The sequence below is a fragment of the Lissotriton helveticus genome, chromosome 4_1, assembly GCF_964261635.1.
Source record: "Lissotriton helveticus chromosome 4_1, aLisHel1.1, whole genome shotgun sequence".
Classification (NCBI taxonomy): Eukaryota; Metazoa; Chordata; class Amphibia; order Caudata; family Salamandridae; genus Lissotriton; species Lissotriton helveticus.
Genome location: NC_136063.1, coordinates 1,538,126,721 through 1,538,145,816, shown reverse-complemented (window position 1 = coordinate 1,538,145,816; position 19,096 = coordinate 1,538,126,721). Strand labels below are relative to the sequence as shown.

General features: G+C 46.0%; 2 protein-coding genes across 6 annotated transcripts in view; one reads left to right on the top strand and one right to left on the bottom strand.

Moving 5' to 3' along the window:
- The window catches only part of FYCO1 (FYVE and coiled-coil domain autophagy adaptor 1), an 825,109-nt gene that overhangs the window by 125,361 nt on the left and 680,652 nt on the right, over nt 1-19,096 (bottom strand). The gene's annotated exons all lie outside the window — the stretch shown is intronic.
- CXCR6 (C-X-C motif chemokine receptor 6) overlaps nt 9,918-19,096 on the top strand; it is a 37,666-nt gene continuing 28,487 nt past the window's right edge. The window contains exon 1 of the mRNA XM_078688153.1: nt 9,918-10,052. The gene's annotated coding sequence lies outside the window, so the exon portion shown is untranslated. The remainder of the gene's footprint in view (nt 10,053-19,096) is intronic.

Sequence of the window (19,096 nt, the reverse complement as noted above, 5' to 3'; positions counted from 1 at the left end):
AACCATGAAATGGCAGACAGAAAGGGATTATCCCCCGTCCCCCCCATGGGCCTCCGCTATTGGGCAGGGGAGGCCCATGTGGTGCCCCGCCACACACCCATGCACAGTGTGCCAGGCACCACATGGTGCCCGGCACAAGATGCACGGATGCGTAAAATATGCCTTTTTCTATTGTAGCTTGTGCTGCAGCCCTTCTTCAGACCGTGGCGCAAGCTGTGATTGGAAAAGGCATATTTCCGACCGCCATGCTGGTGTTGCATTGGAATACCAGGAGTGGAATCGACGACTACTAGTCGGGTGGTTCCACTTCCACTGCGATGTCGGTCGGACGTGTGTCCGACCGACATCGTAATGAGCCCCTAACTCAGAAAACTTCTGACTGAGATGAACTTAGAGTGTGTAGCTGATCCACGATCCATTGTGCTTGGCCTTATATTGTGCATAGGTACCGGTTATGTAATGCTTTTAGTCACTAAAGTTATTTAAAACTTTTTGATGTATATCTCCAGTTCCCCTTATGTTATTTTGTCATTTTGTTGATTAAATCATTCTCCATTATTATAAATTAAAGTGGGATTCTTATTGTGGAGTGTTCTTGAATTTATAACTGTTTAGTACTCCTAAATGCTTTACAGAATTTCTTAATTTAACATTGTCTGCTCTGTGCCATACCTACAAGGTGTTAAGCTCAGATTTAAATTACTGAAACCTTTACTAGACCTATGAGAAAGAGTGACATTATTACCTGTAATGGACCACCATCCACTTAAAATAAGAATCCACTTCCTGACAGAGGCATTGTGACCTACCTCACGAATGTTGATGAGATAGGTTGAAAATTGTGTCACAGGGCAATGTTGGTGGCCTGCTGAAGTCAGAAGATGACCATGAATGTGATACATTGTAATAAAGTAAACTTTCCTTAAAAAGAACAGACTGTTTTCCAGAAACAGGGTTGCATTGAAAGAAAAAAGTTCCCTTTAGAAAAGTTTGTACCGGAATTGGTATTGTTCCCCTGAACCACTGCCTACTGCCCAACAAACTGCTTTTTAACATTCACAAAGGGCAAATAGGTTACTACCTCCTTTGAGGAGTCAGTAACTTTTCAATGAATTGCGACCAAAATCACGGTTAAAAACCATTGGTACACTGCGAGTTGCTATTTGGAAGGGCCCCCTTACACCTGCTCCCTTTCAAAATGTGATTCGTTATGTTTTGAAAAAAAACATTTTGTGATTCAGTAGCTATTTGCCATATTGCAGCGGCCTCTCCTGGCAGTTCTGGCTAGACTTTTTCTATGGGAAGAAGGGTCAGTACTAATTTTACATAAGGTGGTTCATGTCTAGAGTGGCACAATGGGTGGAATCGACAAAACTTATAAAGTATTCCCTGGGTTTTTAATCTTTGTGTGGAAAGGTATTGTATTACTATGTATCCGAGATAAAGAAGCTCACTCTTGCATTCACTCTTGGTTACCCTTTGATATAGGAATAATATGTTATGTCCCCTCTAGTAGTAGAACCACAAAGGCAAAATTTACTTGCCATAGAACTATTTGTTAAAATTAATCAATATAAAAATAAATCAATTTAAAAAAGACAAATATGTATCCTTGAATGGTATGATCATAAACATTCCATTTATTAATACAGTGCCTAGTGCTCATTTGTTTCACATCATATATGACACATACTTGTTTGATGCAATTAAAATCAACATATATCTATACAATTTAATACAAAAATTTGTTAAAAAACCCTTCTGTTAGGGTTGTTGACGCGTTTTGGTGGATAAGGCTTTTTTACCCCACCTTCTTCAGGACAATTTACAATACATGGATCTGAACATAATCAGGTCTGTATCCGTTGATAACTTTAGGATATGTTGTTGTTCAGAGGTCTTATTCAATTTGACTCCAAGCAGACCTGAATCTTTTTATGACGCTATCCTCTCCTTTGATGCAGATACGTTTTTCTTCAAATCATTTCTTAAAGTGATTTTCTGTAGGTCGATTTAGTCAATTACGACCTGTACTTCCTAATCCTTCAATGTGGACCGGTGTAGCCCCAGTAGTTCCTTTTCTATTAGAGAGCAGTTACTCGTGTATTTGTCAATTCACGGGTGTTGATTCCTTCTTTGTGTTTTGATATCTTGTCCTCTAACAAGGTAGGCATACGTTTTAAATCATTGTGTTGCCTAACGCTGTGGGGATGTTACACAGACCTCCGGTTTACTTTTCAGTTAAACTCCAGACCGGGGGGATTTTTTCATTAACCCTCGCCTTGTTATCTATTAACGTTTTCTTATTATGCTTATAACTTGAAACAATGGGTGGAATGCCATCCAGAGTGTCTGTAAGTGATTTAGACTATTCATCAACTTTTGTGCGTTGGACAGGAAGATCTTAGCTTGGTACATTCTGTTGGCATTGCCAAGTGTTCTCCATTGTACTTGGTCAGAAGGTATCCACTCTAAAGAAATCATAAGTTCTTGTCTAAGCAATCCAACATTTTCAAAACACCTTATGTGGAGAAATACACAGGCAAAAAGCCACCTTTTCCAATCTGTCAAAACACACAGTCCTGAGGCACCAGTGGTGAAAGAATTTTCTAGATTTGAATAGATTTTTCTACATTTAAATAGATTATTATGTTTATGAGGAGACTAAATTCCTTCTGCACATAGATAGGCTTTAAGTACCTGGCCTCTAAAGGTTTAAAATGCCTGCAGTACACTGATGGAGCACGGACTTGCCAAACAGTTTAAAAAAAAAAAGTACAAACTGCCTTGCAGGGGCCGAACCTCCCTCACAGGACCTTAACAATCCTTTACTGTCCTAGTCTGACCTCTCTTGCAGGACTTTAAAAATAATACATTAACATGCTATAGAAAATAAATCATGCCACTGATTTCCGAATCCACTATGGCCCTGTCCTTAAAAATTTGACCAATCTATGTCTAATCAAGTGTTTATAATGACATCTATGCAGTAAGTATTGTAATCTATAAAGACAAGACTTATTGAACATCTCAAAGTAAACAACATAAAATCTCTTCCAGCTTTTAACATTCACTGTTTAACTTTGGTTGTACATGCAATGACCTGTAGTTGTTGTTCACGTGACTTTGGGCCAGATGTAGGTCGGCAAATACCGGTCGGTAACGGCCGATTTCGTCCGTTACCGACCGGTATTTGGAAATTGAGATGTAGGGGGCCTAAATATACAGAATCGGTAAAGTTACAGATTCAGTATATTTACCGATTTGGTAAAATACTGAATCAGTAAATTTACCAATTCTGTAAATCCAGATGTAGGTGGCACTGAAAACAGTGCCACAGGCCCTTAGGAATTCGTTATTTACCACCAAATAATACTTGGTGGTTAATAATGAATTTCCGTGTACATGCACATCTGTGCATGGACACCGGTGCCATGTGGCACACATACATGCCCTAAGGGCATGTATGTGTGTCACATTGCATACTAGCCAGAATCAGGGGTGCAACAGGGTGTCAAAGTGACACCCTGTCCCCCTTGTAAATTCGGTAATTTTACCGAATCGGTATTTACCGATTCGGTAATTGACATTGATTCCTATGGGCCTCTAGGCCCATAGGAATCAATGGCAATTACCGAATCGGTAAATACCTTGAGGCCCATAGGAATCAATGTCAATTACCGAATCGGTAAATACCGATTCGGTAATTACCGAATGTTACCGATTCGGTAATTGAATCGGTAAAAATACCTATATACCAATTGCCAGTTCTTAAATACCGAATTGGTATGATTCGGTATTTAAGAATCGGTAATCGGGGATTACCTACATCTGGCCCTTTGTGAGGCAAATGTCATTCACGTTCTAGTGATGAGGTTTTGTGTAAGGGCATGCTCTAAATAGCCCTAAAATAGTTTTACTTAAAAAAAAACACCTTAACCTCATCGCTGCGGCGCGAATTCCGCCGCAGTGCTGAAGATTCCAATCGCGGGCGTGGTCATGACGGCTCCCGGCCGTCATCAGCACACACCCACCGTGACTCATGACGGCCGGGAGCCGTCATGAGCATGGAAGAGGTTAAACAATATAGGTCACCTTAATATTTCTGAAATGTCTAAAATAACCGACAAACCTCCTAAAACAGGTAGAAATATGGAAAACATATTGATTTGTTTTGGATTTAGGAATAACCTCTAAGCAAACACTGTGACAATCTTGGGCCGTATGGATATTCAATCAGCCCCATTTTGACTTACAATACAGTGAATGTGGAAAATCCAGATTCTGCCGTAGACCAGAGTCCTCTAATCTCCACCTCTCCCAGATGGCAGCCCAATCCAAGGAGTGACCCATCTGTCACTACTGTGTGGTCAGGTTGGGAAAGGTAGAGGGGTCTGCCTCTAACCCAATCACAGTTGGTCAGCTACCACTGCAGATTCTGTGCAGTTTCCTCTGAAATCTGGACCATGTCATCCTTCTTGGGGTATATACCATCTGGCATGTGCCACAAGAAGGAGGCAGGAGGCCATGACGCCCAGCAGTCATAGTCATTCTCACTGAAATCCCGGATAGAGGCTGAAAGGTAGAGTCCATAGATAGGCACCAACTCTTGGATGACACGCAATTTGGTTTCAGGAAGGGCCATGGTACTGAAACCGTCCTGATAAAGGCTTCCGATGAAATTAGGGCCATTCTAGACCAAGGGGGGGCGGCAGTCCTTATACTATTAGATCTGTCTGCCGCTTTCGACACAGTCGATCACTCCATATTGATCGACCGTGTCGCATCCTTGGGGGTCAACCATCTGGCTAAAGATCTTCTCACATCATTCCTGGCCAACCGTACGCAGGCAGTCAGACTGGGGAATTCTACTCACCCTCTTTCACTTTACCCTGCGTTGTGCCCCAAGGCTCCTCGCTAAGCCCTACATTATTTAATATATATGTAGCGGATCTGGCGAGGGTCATAAAGGCGCACGGGCTGTCTCTAACCACCTACGTAGACGACACGCAGTTGGTGTTGGCTGTACATAAGGATGGCCCGGCAGTTGCCTCGAGATTCCAGGAGGGGATGCTTGCCATCTGCTCCTGGTTGTCGGGGAACTGCTTGAAACTCAACTCGGACAAGACCGAGGTGACGACCTTTGGCAACCTTTCGCCGGACTGGTCTCCCATTTGGTGGCCAAAGCAAATGGGTCCTCCCCCTGTCCCAGTTGCCAAGGTCAGAATCCTAGGAGTTGTTTTTGATAGCAAGCTATCCTTTAAACATCATGTCAACTCGGTGGTCTCATCCGCTTTTTTCATGCTGAGGAAAATTAAAAAATTACTCCCATATCTCCCGGCCGTAGCAGGGAAAACATTGGTGACCACCTTGGTCTTTTCCAAAATGGATTATAGTAATGCCCTTTTTCTAAACGCACAAGAACAAATCCTAAATAAACTGCAGTCGGTTCAAAATGCGGCAGCAAGGGTCCTTCTTGGTATCCCTAAACGTCACGCAACCTCCCTGGCAATACGACAGCTGCACTGGCTACGAGTCAGAAGCAGAATTAAATTCAAGGCACTTTGCATCGCCTATAAGGCCACACATGAGAATGGGCCTCGTTTCCTCAGAGACGCTTTCAGGATCTATTCCCCCAAAAGACTGTTGCGATCAGCTTCCACCTTCGCACTCCCCGTCCCCCGTACTAGAACATCTACCTGGGGAGACAGACGCTTTTTGGTGGCAACCCCCAGACTCTGGAATTCTCTGCCTACAGCCATTAAAACTTGTCCCACGCTCATGGCCTTCCGTAGATCCTTGAAAACCTGGTTATTTGATCAATAACTTTCAGCCAGTTTCTGTTCCATTAAAGTATCAAATGCGCCGAGACACCTTCGGGTATTTGTCGTGCAATACAAATCTCGAAAATAAAATAAATAAATAAATAAACATCGCTATCATAGCCTGAATATCCTTGACTCACCGTTTGGGAGGATGAGCCCGAAACCACACTGTGTCCAGAACAGCTCCGTTGAACGGGAATGTCAGAGATGGAGTCAGGTGTGATTCCGGCACGTTGATAGTGAACCACACTGAATTTAGGAGGCTTCCCATAGTCTGGCGGTGGGAGACAACAGCCTGGGTGAGCCTGCCTTCAACGGCTGGTCGTCTAGATAGGTGAAGACTGGTGCCCCTGATCCGCGCATATGGGCTGCGACCACCGCCATCACCTTGGTGAACACCAGAGGGGCGCTGGTAAGGACAAAGGGGAACACAGTGAAATGAAAGTGCTCCTGGCCTACCGTAAACCATAGATAGCGCCGATGGGCAAGCAGGACAGGAATGTGAAAATAAGCATCCTGCATGTCCAGTGCTACCATCCAGTCTGCTGGGTCCAGGACAAGCAAGACCTGAGCCAGAGTGAGCATCTTGAACATTTCTTTTTTGAGGAAATAGTTGAGGGTTCATAGATCCAGTACAGGACGAAGCTCTTGCCCTTTTTGCAGGACCAGAAAGTAGCACGAATAACAACCACAGCCTACTTCTGGAACTGGAACCCCTTGGCCAAGAGAGTCATGACTTCCTCCTGAAGCAAAGTCAGGTGTGCATTAAACAGCGGTCATAAGTTGGAGGCATGGAGGAAGGGGTAGTCTTGAAGGGGAGGGAGTAGCTCCTTTGGAATATCTAAAGATCCCACTAGTCCGATGTGATGTTTTGCCAATGGTGGAGGTGATGTCTGATTCTGCCATCAACTGGCCGCCCATGATCTTGAAGGGCTGTACTAGGAAGATTTGGAGGCTGAGGTTGCCGGGGGGTGGTGAACTGACCCGACCTCTGGCCACCAGACCCATAGGGTCAGAATGAGCTGCACCCACGGTCTTGAAGCTGGGGTCTGGCTGGTGTAGCCACAAAAGCGGTGAAAAGCAGACAAGGGATGTGTGGCAAATGAGAGTCCTAAGGACATGGACATGGCCTCTGTACTTAAAGCGCTCCACGGCCATGTCTGCTTTGTCTCTGAAGAGACAGGTGCCATCAAAGGGCATGTCCATGAGTGAAGCCTGTACAACCCTACAGGCTTGGCTTAGAACAGACACCGTCTATGAAATCGCTCTGCCCAGCAATTCGGTGGTGTCAACCCACAATGAATGGCGAACTTTGCCGCATTCCTCCCATCTGATACTGCTTTTGCGAGGATGGCTGGAACTCCTCCAGGACAGTACCTGCGCAACCATTTCCACACGGAGTGGGAGTAATTGCCCAATAGGCATCCGGTGTCCACTAAACGCAATGCAAGGCTGGAAGAAGAAGAACTTTTCCTGCCTCAACTATCCAGCCTCTTGGATTCCCTGTCCAGTGGTGAGGAAGTGGATGTCCCCTGAAATGTAGAGGGTTCGACCACCAAGCTTTTGGGGTAGGGTGATTGGTGAGGAAATTTGGGTCACCTGGTGCAGGGCGATGGCGGAGGGTGATTGTCCGGTTCACAGGAGCCCCTGTGCTGGGCTTGAACCAGGTTCCCAGTAGGACATCAGTCAAGGCTTCACTGAAAGGCAGAAGGGGTTCAGAGGAGGAGAAACCCTGTTGCAGGACCTCCATGTTCATCTTGACTGCCACATAAGGGAAACTGAAGGTCCAGGATCTCAGCTGCACTGCGCACCACCATAGCGCAGGAATCTCCCTCATACTTAGCCACCCACGGTGGGGGAGAAAGCAGACCAGAATATTACTTGCTCAGGCTGGTCTTGTAAAGGGTCAGTGATCACTCCCACTATTCCTCCATACCTAGCCCTTCAGAATAAGGGGAAGGGACCGACCTAGGACCATAGGATTCTGTCGGCGCTGTAATCTGCATCGGTAGGCACTGATCCGGCTCTGGACCATCAGGAATGAGAAGGGGTCTGACGCTGGCGTCGTCTGGAGTTTCAGCATAGCGTCCGGGAAAGGTCGCGGTGGCATGACCGCCGTCGATTTGGATCCATTACTGGATCCATCGGGGGTAATTGGGCCGAAGATGCCAGAACGGAACCCTAAAGAGCCCCCTCTGAGCCTCCAAGGCCCGAAGGCTTTCCAGGGAAGAACAGGCCACCCAAATATGATGCACATGGTGTCTTTAAATTTCCTTGAGCTGCGGCGGGGACACTCTGGCTCAGGGAAAAACGGGGTAGAGTGGAGTCGACCCAGGCGCAGGTTCAACCGAATGGGGATTTTCAAAGGAGGGGGTCGCTTCAGCTCCGGACACCTTAGGTGATTCTGGCTAAGAGTGGACACACGTCTCCTGTTTACTAATTTTCCGCCAACCTTGCCGCCAAAAGTGGGGCTTGGTCAGGGGGCTGGACATCTCCACTAGCTGGAGAGGCCCTGGCTCACTGCCCTTGAATGCTGTTCCTGCTTGGGGAATAGGTGTGAAGCATCTCTACCCATAGCAGGCTTTGTTTTTGACCCACGAGAGTACAATGCTCCCAACTCACGGTAACAGAAACATGTCTGGAAGTGGGAGGCTGGAGCAGGACAGGCAGCTACACACTAGCGTCTGGGTAGTTTTTCAGGGGGCAAATCTGAGGTGCCCTCTGAGTGCATTTATCAATGAATCCAACACTGGCATCAGAATGGGCTTATTAATCTGAGAAGTTTGGTACCAAACATCTTGGGATATGGTGAAGCCATCATGGTGCTGTGGAACTTGTATTGACAAGCTGCCAGCCCATGTACTCTGTATGGCTTCACTATGTACTTATAATGCCTAAGAATAGACTTAGAGTCTGACTACGAGATAGGCGGAGAGGTGTGGACGCAGTCGGGTACTGCCGCACCAGTGGTCTGACTACCTTATTATAAGCACAGTGGTCGGACCGTTTTGGGACCGCCAAAACTACCAGGGAACCGCATTCCCTAGTGGTGGTGCGGCACTCTGGGGAAGCAATATGTTTGGCGGTGCCCCTTTGTCACCGCCGAGCATATTCTGAGTTTGCCCACCACCAGCCTTTTCATGTCAGTGTGCCTGCCAGGAAAAGGCTGGTAGCGGGGAAACAAATGGTGCCATTATCAATGGGAGCATGCAGGTGGGCACATGGTGTGCTCCCCTGTGTGCATGTATGCCCAGTTCCCGCACGGCATGGGCTAAACATTTCATGCCAAGCAGGAACTTGATTTGGCATTCCCATTGCGGAGCCTGTTTCAAAGGCATTGCCAAAGGTCCCCCGCCAGACCAGGAGAAGACTCCTCACCTGGTGGTGGTGGCGGCAGTTGACTTTGGCAGTACAGGAGTGGGGCAGTGGCATGCCGCCTCACACTGCCAAAGTGGTAATCAGCCCCTTATACTCTATGGTGATATATCTGCTCATGCTATTGTGCCCCACCAGAGGTTTAATGTACTCTGCCATAGGGCTGTGCGGCCTGCTGTAGGGGTGACCTACCTATGCCTCTGGCAGTGCTGGCAGGCTTGGCACACAAGGATGTGTGCCAGGTCCACTCTTAACTTTTAGTTGCATCAAAACACGCAGGCTGCAATGGCAGTGTGCATGTGTTTGGTGAGGGGTCTCTTAGGGTGGCACAATACATGCTGCAGCCCTTTGAGACCCTCTCTGGTCACAATGCCCTTGGTACCACTGGTACCTTTGACAAGGGGCTTATAGGTGGGCCAGTATTGTTCCAGTTGTGGAAACAAAGGCATCGTTTTGGGGAAGAACACAGGTGCTGGGAAACTGATTAGCATTAAGTCAAAGTTAAATTCAGAGTCAGGCAAAAAGTGGCAGGTACACATGCCAAAAGGAGCGCTTTCCCACAATCATCATCTGCATGTCATAGTTGACTGGCAAAAAAAACAAGGGGCATGATATGTTTGTAATGTCGCTTCCTGTTGTTGCACAGGAGCTCAAAGCTCATTAGTTCCCCTCTAACTTTTTTTTAGTCTTCCGCCCTAAAACGGAGTGCAAGCCTCTAAAGCAGGCACTCATCTTACACCACAAGAGAAGACAGTTCCTGCCTCTGTCAGGTTCCCCTTCTTGATGGAGAGGCAGCCCGCGTCCAGCATCAGTGTAGAGTTGAGATTCCGCTGAACGGAGCTTTACTTGGAGGTATGGATTCGAAGTGTATGTCTTTTAAAATATGTTATCAAATCTGCAATGTTGTAGAGCTGACTGTCGATTAGTTGGCTTTATTAATTCCACATTAATCTGTCAGTGGATGCTCAAAAGCGCTTTTTAAGACACCTTTACTTCCCGCAGGTGCCCACGGCTGCAGGGACACGGGAGATGGAGTTTATGTCCCCAGGCTTTCCTATCAAGAAGACATCCGACATGAAGTTGCACTTTGTTCAAAGTTATTTTAATTGCAAAACTACCACGAGGGCATGCATAGCACGTAGATTTGTAAATATAGTGATGCAGGCTTGAACAGTGTTAGAACGTGAAAATGCCCTCTTCTACTAAGTGAAAAAAGAACATTGCTATACCGACCAGTACGCAGTATACATCTGAGTTTGTATCCCTGAGTGAGCCTTTCTTTGGAAGTCTAAGTTCAAATTATGTCAAAATATTGTGTCGTCATTCTAAAGCATGACGTGTTCACTGGTCACAAAACAGATGGAAAAAAGAAGCATGATTTACAGAATAGATAAAAGTGACCCATCAGACAATAAACATGTATTCTTCACGTGAAGGATATTTTACCTGGTGGTATATATTGTTTATATTGACTGTGAGTGCATGCGATCGCCACCAGAACAGGCACTGTTGTGGGTTAGGCAACGTTCAGAAGAAGTCTGAAACGAAACGCTCATGAGGTATTAATGTACTTGCCACCTGGGCGGCAAGACTGCAATACAATCTGGCCCCCAGGCGCACAGTACATGACAGGTGTTAATGTTGCTGGCGCCTGGGGCCTGGGCGGCAAGACTGAAGTAAAATCTGGCCAATCACCCTTCAGCTATAGGTGCAAGCTGAAGGGTGATTGGCCTTAAATTGTGTTCTTTACTTCTGACCATCACCCGACGTCGAGCTCGCACAGCAGTGCGTGCGTTTCCTGTTCTGTTTGTGACCAGGCCCAGGGCATTTTGCTATCTGTCCCCATTTGCCCTGAAAGCAGCTGCGTGGCGAGATTGAAAGGCATTGAAGGCTGGAACTGCATGTAAGTGTGTAATTTGTGTGTGCGGGTTTGCGTGTGTATATTAAAAAACAGTCCAAAATCTGTGAAGCATCCACTCAGGACTACAGCATACCAGATGAGTAATTATATTTGTAAATAAGTGCGCTTGTCACAACTGCCCTGAAGTTAAAATGATTCACTGATTTTAATCTTTTCCTTTCGCTGACTGCAAAAGCGTTTTAAACCATACCCAGTAGTGACTGTATATTTCCAGGTACAATCTTATTTACTGGTGACCCTTCCCCTTTACTTCTTGTCTTTTCATCTGCTGCACACTTGACTATAAATTAATATAACGAAGGCCTACGATTTCATGACTTCAGGATTGATGCACTGTAGCAGTTTCCACAGACAACCACTTTCTTCACATTCAGGCCTTCCTCAGTTTGATCCAGCTGAGAGTCAGAGGTTAAGAATAGCACTTTTGTTAACGTTGTGGTGGGGACTTCCCTGTGCCCTAATTTTATTTTTATTTTAAAAGTGTTATATAGCGCTAGATTTACCCGTAGGTATCAGAGCGCTTCACATACCTTCTCTCTCCCTTTAAAAAGTGCAACAGTCAGTAATAGGACTGAGAGCAAGCCTGTGGAACTAGATGCTCACACCACACGTGGGAAAGCGTGACATCTCCCAAGTGTCCCCGGTGTTAATGAGTTAATGATCATTATTGCACATTTACACGTGGGTTTATCATGAAGAAAATACACGAGTGCGGTGAGAAGCATCAAGTCTACATTGAGAGCTCATTATAGCAAGCGCTCTAAAGCCAGCAGACACTTATTGTAAATCTGCCCCTTAATGTTTAGCCTGCACAATAAGGCCCATATTTATGAAGTATCTGAGTGGTTCTTGGGTCACGCAAGGGCAATGCAAAGGTTTCATTAAAATGTGCAAAGCCACACAAGGCCTGATTTGCATGGACATGCGTGGCTTTGTAAAGATATGTGATGCAAGACAGCTGCTTGCTCTGCGTTATGTTACATTTCCATACATGGCATTTTCTGTGCATCCACCAAGAGATTTTGGAGTATTTCTAGATTTACAAAGGTTTGTAAACCTGGGGATGGGCCTAAATGCTGCAACAAGGAGGGATATCTCTATTTCTCCTCGTTATTTCTTAAATGCTTCTAAGGATTGTGTTGTGCAGGAAGCAAAGGTGGCTACTCCATCTGGGCAGAGGAGCGTCGCACCCTCCCTGGTGCAGGCACAGCAAAAGTGAAATATAAAATGGTAATAAAGTGGCTTTATTACTTTTTTATTTTCTGCTCTGCTAGCTGCCTCAGTCCCACACCTCCCCACCCGCAAACCAAAACCCCTTTCCACGCTGCTCGCTGTCCGATACCGCTCTCATGAGGCGGTTCTCCAGCTGCTGTTCCGTGGCCACTTCAAGGTACATTCACAATCACAACCCTCACGCCCCGCTTACCTGGGAGCGTGCATGCGACCCATGATGGCGGCAGGAGTAATACCTCTTACTCACCGAACCCAAACTGGCCAGATGAATCCAAGTCATAACAGCAGAGTACCGCATATCAACAATCTGCAAAACGTTGGTGCTGTTCAGAAAATGGTAAACAGCACAGCTGCGTCGTAATGCAAAACAATGCCCTTGTACTGCACTCAGCGGAACGTGATAGGAGCAGAGGAGTCTCCCGTGTGATGCCCAGATATGAACTGGCCTTAGACGCCAAGGTTTCAAATTGCTAATGTGTGACATTTTCATAATTTCGCTGTAATTAGGAGTGACATTCAACAACTATGAGCACAATTCTGTCTCTCTATCTTCGGGTTTCTCTACAGGCCAGTCTGACACACGCAGCATAACAATAATTTAAAAGACGCAAAGGCGCTTCAGAACTACTGGCATTCACACTCGCATTCGGAGCCCAATATGAAATCACTGCCACCCATTTTTTAAAAACAAATACATTGGCAGTCAGTTTATATGCATGAAGTTGCGGATTATCTTGCCCAAAGAGCACTGAAGAGAGTGCAAAACCAATGTGGCGATGGTCAGATCTTCGCATTACCAAATTAATACACACTGTACACACTTGGCTGGCTGCAGCACTCACTTGCGAGTCCCTGAGCCACTGCAATGGTACACTTCTGATGCGTGATACTTGGCTGCTGTTCCTGGCCTTGAGCAGGGGGGCAGGGGATGCAAGGATCTTCGGAAGGTTTGGGACTCCCTTGCCCGCAAGGGCTTCAGGGGCTTGTGTTACGCCTGTGATGGGGACTGAGCATGGGTCATGTTAGTAGGTTGTTGCTACATATGAATATGTGCAATATTGTCGTTTGTAGACAGAAAGATTTCTACGGTCAAGACTTTCAAAAATAGTCAAACATTGCAATTAGAAGGACCTACATTTTATTTCTAAGTAAGGTCTCATTGACAAATTGTGAACTTTGTGTTTTCCAATACAGTTTGTGGAAAAATGGTATGGAGAGAGTTTGTGTTTATTATAATCGTCTTTAAGCACATGAGCACAAGGGACAAAAAGAAGCTGCGACAATGAAAGAATCGCCGTTTCTCATACTACGCATCCAAGACCCGGGTCCCAAATGTGTAATTTGAAATTTCCCATATTTGTACCACCGTCTTTCATTTGTCAGTAAGCGCTCTCTCGCCTCTGTTAACCTTGTACTTCTCCATTTATTTTTGGGTTCACAAGCGGTCGTTTATTATTTTATTATAGTTATTGTTGGAATGTAGTTGTTGCACTTTTAGATCTTTTCTTCTCAATTCAATAAAATATTTTTTTAATTAAAAGAGTTCTTCGTTTTAGAATAAAAAATTCCCCCTGTCAAACTATACTAACAAGTAAACTCAACTTCTGAAAGTGTTCCCTTCCCAATGTGCATAGCCTTTGGCAAGCCGGGCCCTGTGCCCAACCCACAATTGAGCCTGGGTGGAGTTTGCTTCTGCCACTCCTTTATTATAACTTTCCAGCATGCTGCAGACTTCTGAACAGCACAGCTTAAAGACATAGGCAAAGTCAATATCTCTGGCTAAACACTTATATGGTCCCAAAGGCAAGACCTATTGACTATGCCAATGCTTGTTCTTTCAGCCCCACCTCCCCCTGCTTCTAAATTTAAAGAGGACTGTAATGGAAATGCTCATCTGATAGACTCACGTAAGTGAGGACTGTACCACTGACCCTCCCGGGGGAGACTGAGCTGGAATTCAAAAAGTGTTTTGCTTCGACAAAAGAATCACTTACATATCACTGATCACCAGGTTGACAAAGTAATATATTTCTGTTTGGGGATTAGTTTGCACATAAACAAAGACCTACTCCCCTGCTGACTTTGAACAGGGCTGTCCTGTCATGCGAGGTCAACCTCGAAGCTGGTGCACCGGGTTTGAGTCTCAGCAGGGACGCTCAACATCCTGTGATTCTGGGCAAATCACTTAATCTCCCAGTGCCTAGCAAAAATGAATGTGTCCATCTGTAACGAAACTGGTGGTCATGTAAAGTGCTCTGATACCTAATATCCTCCGGTCTACTTTGCGCTATATAGAACTCTTAAAAAAACAACTGTATGAAGGTACACAGGTCTTAACTTGGAGGAACCAGTCGCTAGGGTTTTCGGGGAGCTACGAGTTGCCCCTGTGTAAAAATCCTATTTGTGTACGCCTGAACGGTTGTGGAATATGCTCCCTTATCAGGACCACTTAATAGACACTGTGTAGCCTTTGTGGTCTGTTCTTGGCAGGGGATGGACGCAGTGGGCACCTTAACAGGAGAGGGTCTCGTCAGGTGCCATGTGAGCCTCTCTAAAATATACCCAACTGCACTGCTCACCCATTGGTGGTAAAATGTTGTTCTACTGTCTATGACTAAAGATTATGCCTAACAGGTGTTTATGGTGATTGGAATAACATTGTTCCATGATCTTGCTGAAACAATGTGCCTCCTGTGCAGATACCATACTGCCATGAGGAACTCCTACTATAGGGCTTAATTTGCTCTATACACTGGACTCATCGATTTGAGTACTATCTTGTTAGAATGTTCACATTGGTTTGCTACTTGGAGCATGTCTTTATTATAAACTGCTTCATAAATGTATAATATGTTTAGAACTTTTTAAACGGTGTATAGGTAAAACTGCTAATATTTCAGTCATTCAGCCTATTTCTGCAAGGAAGGGGCACCACTCGTAGCCTCTGAAAGGAGAATGTAGAGGTGCTGCTATGGCTGAGAGCAGGAGGCTTGTACCACTAAATAATACACCACTGTATGCCTACATGGCCATGCCAATGGACCCAATTCAGGCTGTCTCCCGCCTGAAAATGCCTCTGCTTCGATAGACGTAAATGGAGGAAATACATTCTCCAAACAGTTTTTTAAATAACCCACTTTCCTCTTCTAAAATGTTGGTAGGTATGTGTATGCATTTAACTATTCTCAATGTCACATCAGCTGCTCATGCCATGTCCCATGGCTGCCAGGAACCACACAGGAAACTTCTGTGACACTCAGGTGTAAATTGAATCTCGACCTCAAACCAACAGACAGACAAAATTACTTTCTCAAGTGTTCTCGCTTAACTCCAACCCTGATCATATTTTCCCATTTTATTGTGCGAATCTCTCTGTGCAATCAACAATGGACTGCTTCCACAATGGAGGCCAAATGAATGAGCTATGGAATTATCTTGAAGCAGTGTACATAAGATTCTCATATCCATGCATATGATCTGCTAGTGTCCTCTGTCTTTTCAACAAGTGCTGATATAGTGTTAAAACCTTCTTACAGGTGCTGCTTCATCTCTAAATGTCAAAGCATATGTAGTCCGGAAACATCTGATAAGGGCAACCTGTAGTAGGTAAAGTAGTGAAGGTCTACTACGTGCCTCACCAAAAAGCTTGGATAGAAATTGATTCCATAACCTGTTGTGAAATAGACTTGTCATTTGTATCCCGAACATAAGAAAAATGGATCGCTGGCTTAACCTTAAGCGGAAAGCCACTGAAGAAATCAATGATGGGCCATCCTGGTCAAAACAAAGTTATTTAAGTGAAAAGAAAAGGAAGTGTCGCAGATATGATGGCTAGACTAGTGCGTGAGGAAAAAGAACTGCAGAAGCCGACGGTGAGGTCTCATTACATTTCAATCATTTCCCCTTCTATGGAACCGCACCCCAGCATTGTCACTAGACCTTTCCATAGATTTCTTTTGACCAAATTTAGATTTAATCTCATTCATTATCATTTGGGTAACTACCAATCCTGGGTAAGACCAGAATTAGCTCCCCCCTGTCCTTGTGGCAATTTGTCAACCCAGGATACTATGCATTTTGTTATGTTCTGTTCTTTATTTTCAGTTCCCCGCAATAAATATTTGTTACCAATGCTGAGGGAGGTTGGCTTCACCCAAGTTAGACCGGCACTTCTGTATCTTCAGTCTATGTCTAATATTCGCACCATGTTTTGCATGGGTAATTATTTGGCGGCAGCTTCACGGATTAAATTGAGTCATGAATCACCAGCTAGTACTTCATAACCGCCTACCCCCCCCGAGTCCCACATTGCCATTTTGCACTGCACATTGCCTATTTGCACTTTTTTTTTCACAACAAATTTTATTGTTTGATTAGGTAAAAGCATATACGTGGCTCTCCACAATCAGGAGATCACCACCAAAAATCACGACACGTTTCAGCATTATTGCATAGCCCAATCAATGAATAGAGGAAAATACAAACCACCCCCCCCCACCTCCACCCCCTTACCCCAACCACCCAACGTCCCGTCTACCCACCCCTTATCCCACCCTAACCCCATGCACGTGATCACAGTAAGCTATCAGCACTTAGTCGTAGTGTGCCCTGTATGGCGCAACCTCCTAGGCCCGAGGGCCCTCCTCCACCTGTAGTTCATCTTCCTGTTCTGGTGGAGGGTCCAGAAGCAACCCCCTATACTCCGCCCATCGTTTCCAGATTTTATAATGCTTACGGGGGCATCCTCTGGCCTCAAACACCGGGCGCTCCAGCCCCATAAAGTAGTCCAGACCTGCCTTCCATGCACACAGTGGGGGGGCTCTCACTCCCTTTCACGCCCTTGCCAGGTCCCTCTTTGCGACAACCAAACCCAGGAACAATAGGTGGCGCTTGTATATATTTCCTCCTACACCCTCCAGTACATGGAGGAGCCCCAATCGGGGGGTGCGGGGGAGATCCCACCCCAATACCTCCGACAGACAACTCCATACACCACTCAAGAATCTGGTCAGGCCGGCACAAGACCACACAGTGTGCAGCAGCGTACCCCTCTCAATTCCACAGAGCAGGCACTCCGGAGACACAATCAGACCCGCCTTCCACAATCGTTCCCGGGTGTAATAGGCCCTGTGCAAGTATTTGAACTGAATCAGCCTGAGTCTTATCGCTATGGCCGTCCCTCTCGGGGACTCCAGTGCCTCCCTCCAATCATCGTCGTCTAGGGGTCCAACGTCTTTCTCCCAGGCATCTTTAAGAGGAAGTAGGGAGGAGGAGCAGTGCGTAACTAGCGTCTGGTAGATTCTGGACACTTTCTTATCGCCAAGGTCACCCATGAAGACTTTTGCCTGCACTAGGCTGAATTCCGGCAACGACTCCAGGCCCGCAATGCTAGGTCTTAGTGCATGGCAAAACTGCAGGTAGCGAAAGAATTGGGTCTTGGGCATTTGGAACTCGGTACTGAGCTCCTGGAATGATTTGAGGGTGATCCCGGTCAGTACGTGACCTAGTGACGAGATCCCGATGGCATCCCACCCACCAAACCCCGTCAACGAGGCCAGCCCAGGGAGCCTCCCGTTCTTCCACAACGGAGTTTCTGCTGTCAATCTGCCCCACCAACCCATGCGACGCAGCGCCTGTCGCCATATAATAAATACCACTCGCGTGGTACACGGCAGCTCGCGCCGTAGCTTGGCCGAGTATAGGATCGTGTGCAACGTATTATCACCCATCAGCGAGCGCTCTAGGGCGTACGCTGGGTCTCCCCTGTCCCCATACCACTATTCGTTAAGTACCAGCAAGTGGGAGGCCTGATAGTAAGACTACAGATCCGACGTAGCCAGGCCACCACAATACGTGGACAGGAAGCATGTCCGCAATGCCACCCTAGCTGCCCCTCCAGCCCACAGGAAACGGCTCAAGACAGAGTTAACCTGCCGAAACCATTGGGGAGCAATAATGTGGGGGTGGTTCTGCAGCTGGTACAAGAGGCGCAGGAGCGCGACCATCTTAAAGATCGCAGATCTGCCAAAGATGGTAAGAGGTATACGAGACCACGTTTTAACATCCGTCTGGACCCTTTCCCACACCGGTACCACGTTGCGTTCCCACGCAACGTCTGCGGACTCGGAGAGGAACACTCCTAGGTACTTCAATCCCCCGGCCGCCACCAGCAATGGCGATGCCCACGGATCCGCCACTACCCCACCGCCCAACACCCACAGAGTGGACTTGCGCGGGTTCAGACAAAGGCCCGATACCTCCCAAAAGACGCGCATTATCTCCAAGACTCGGGGGCCCGATCTGCGTAAATCCGTAAGGAAGAAGAGGACATCATCTGCATATAGTGCAATTCTGTCGGTGAGGTTTCCACCCCACTCAAAGCCCCGCATCTGCGCGTCTATACGCACCCAAGAAGCCAGGGGCTCCATAGCCAAAGCAAATAAATACGGGGAGAACGGGTATACCTATTTGCACTTTTGACTTTTTTCTGCCCTATAAAATGAACTTTGTAAATACTTCTGAAAATGTTTTTATTAATTTTATCATGTATCTGAAACTATGTTTGTAAAGGTATCATTTTATATTAACATGTATGAAATGTTTGACTGACTGACTGATATGATGGTGAATATTTACTAATGGGTTTCACATGTTCGGGTTCAGAACATGAACTGCAACCTCAATGCGTGCTATGTTATGAAATGTTGTCAAATGAGGCCATGAAACATTCTAAATTACGAAG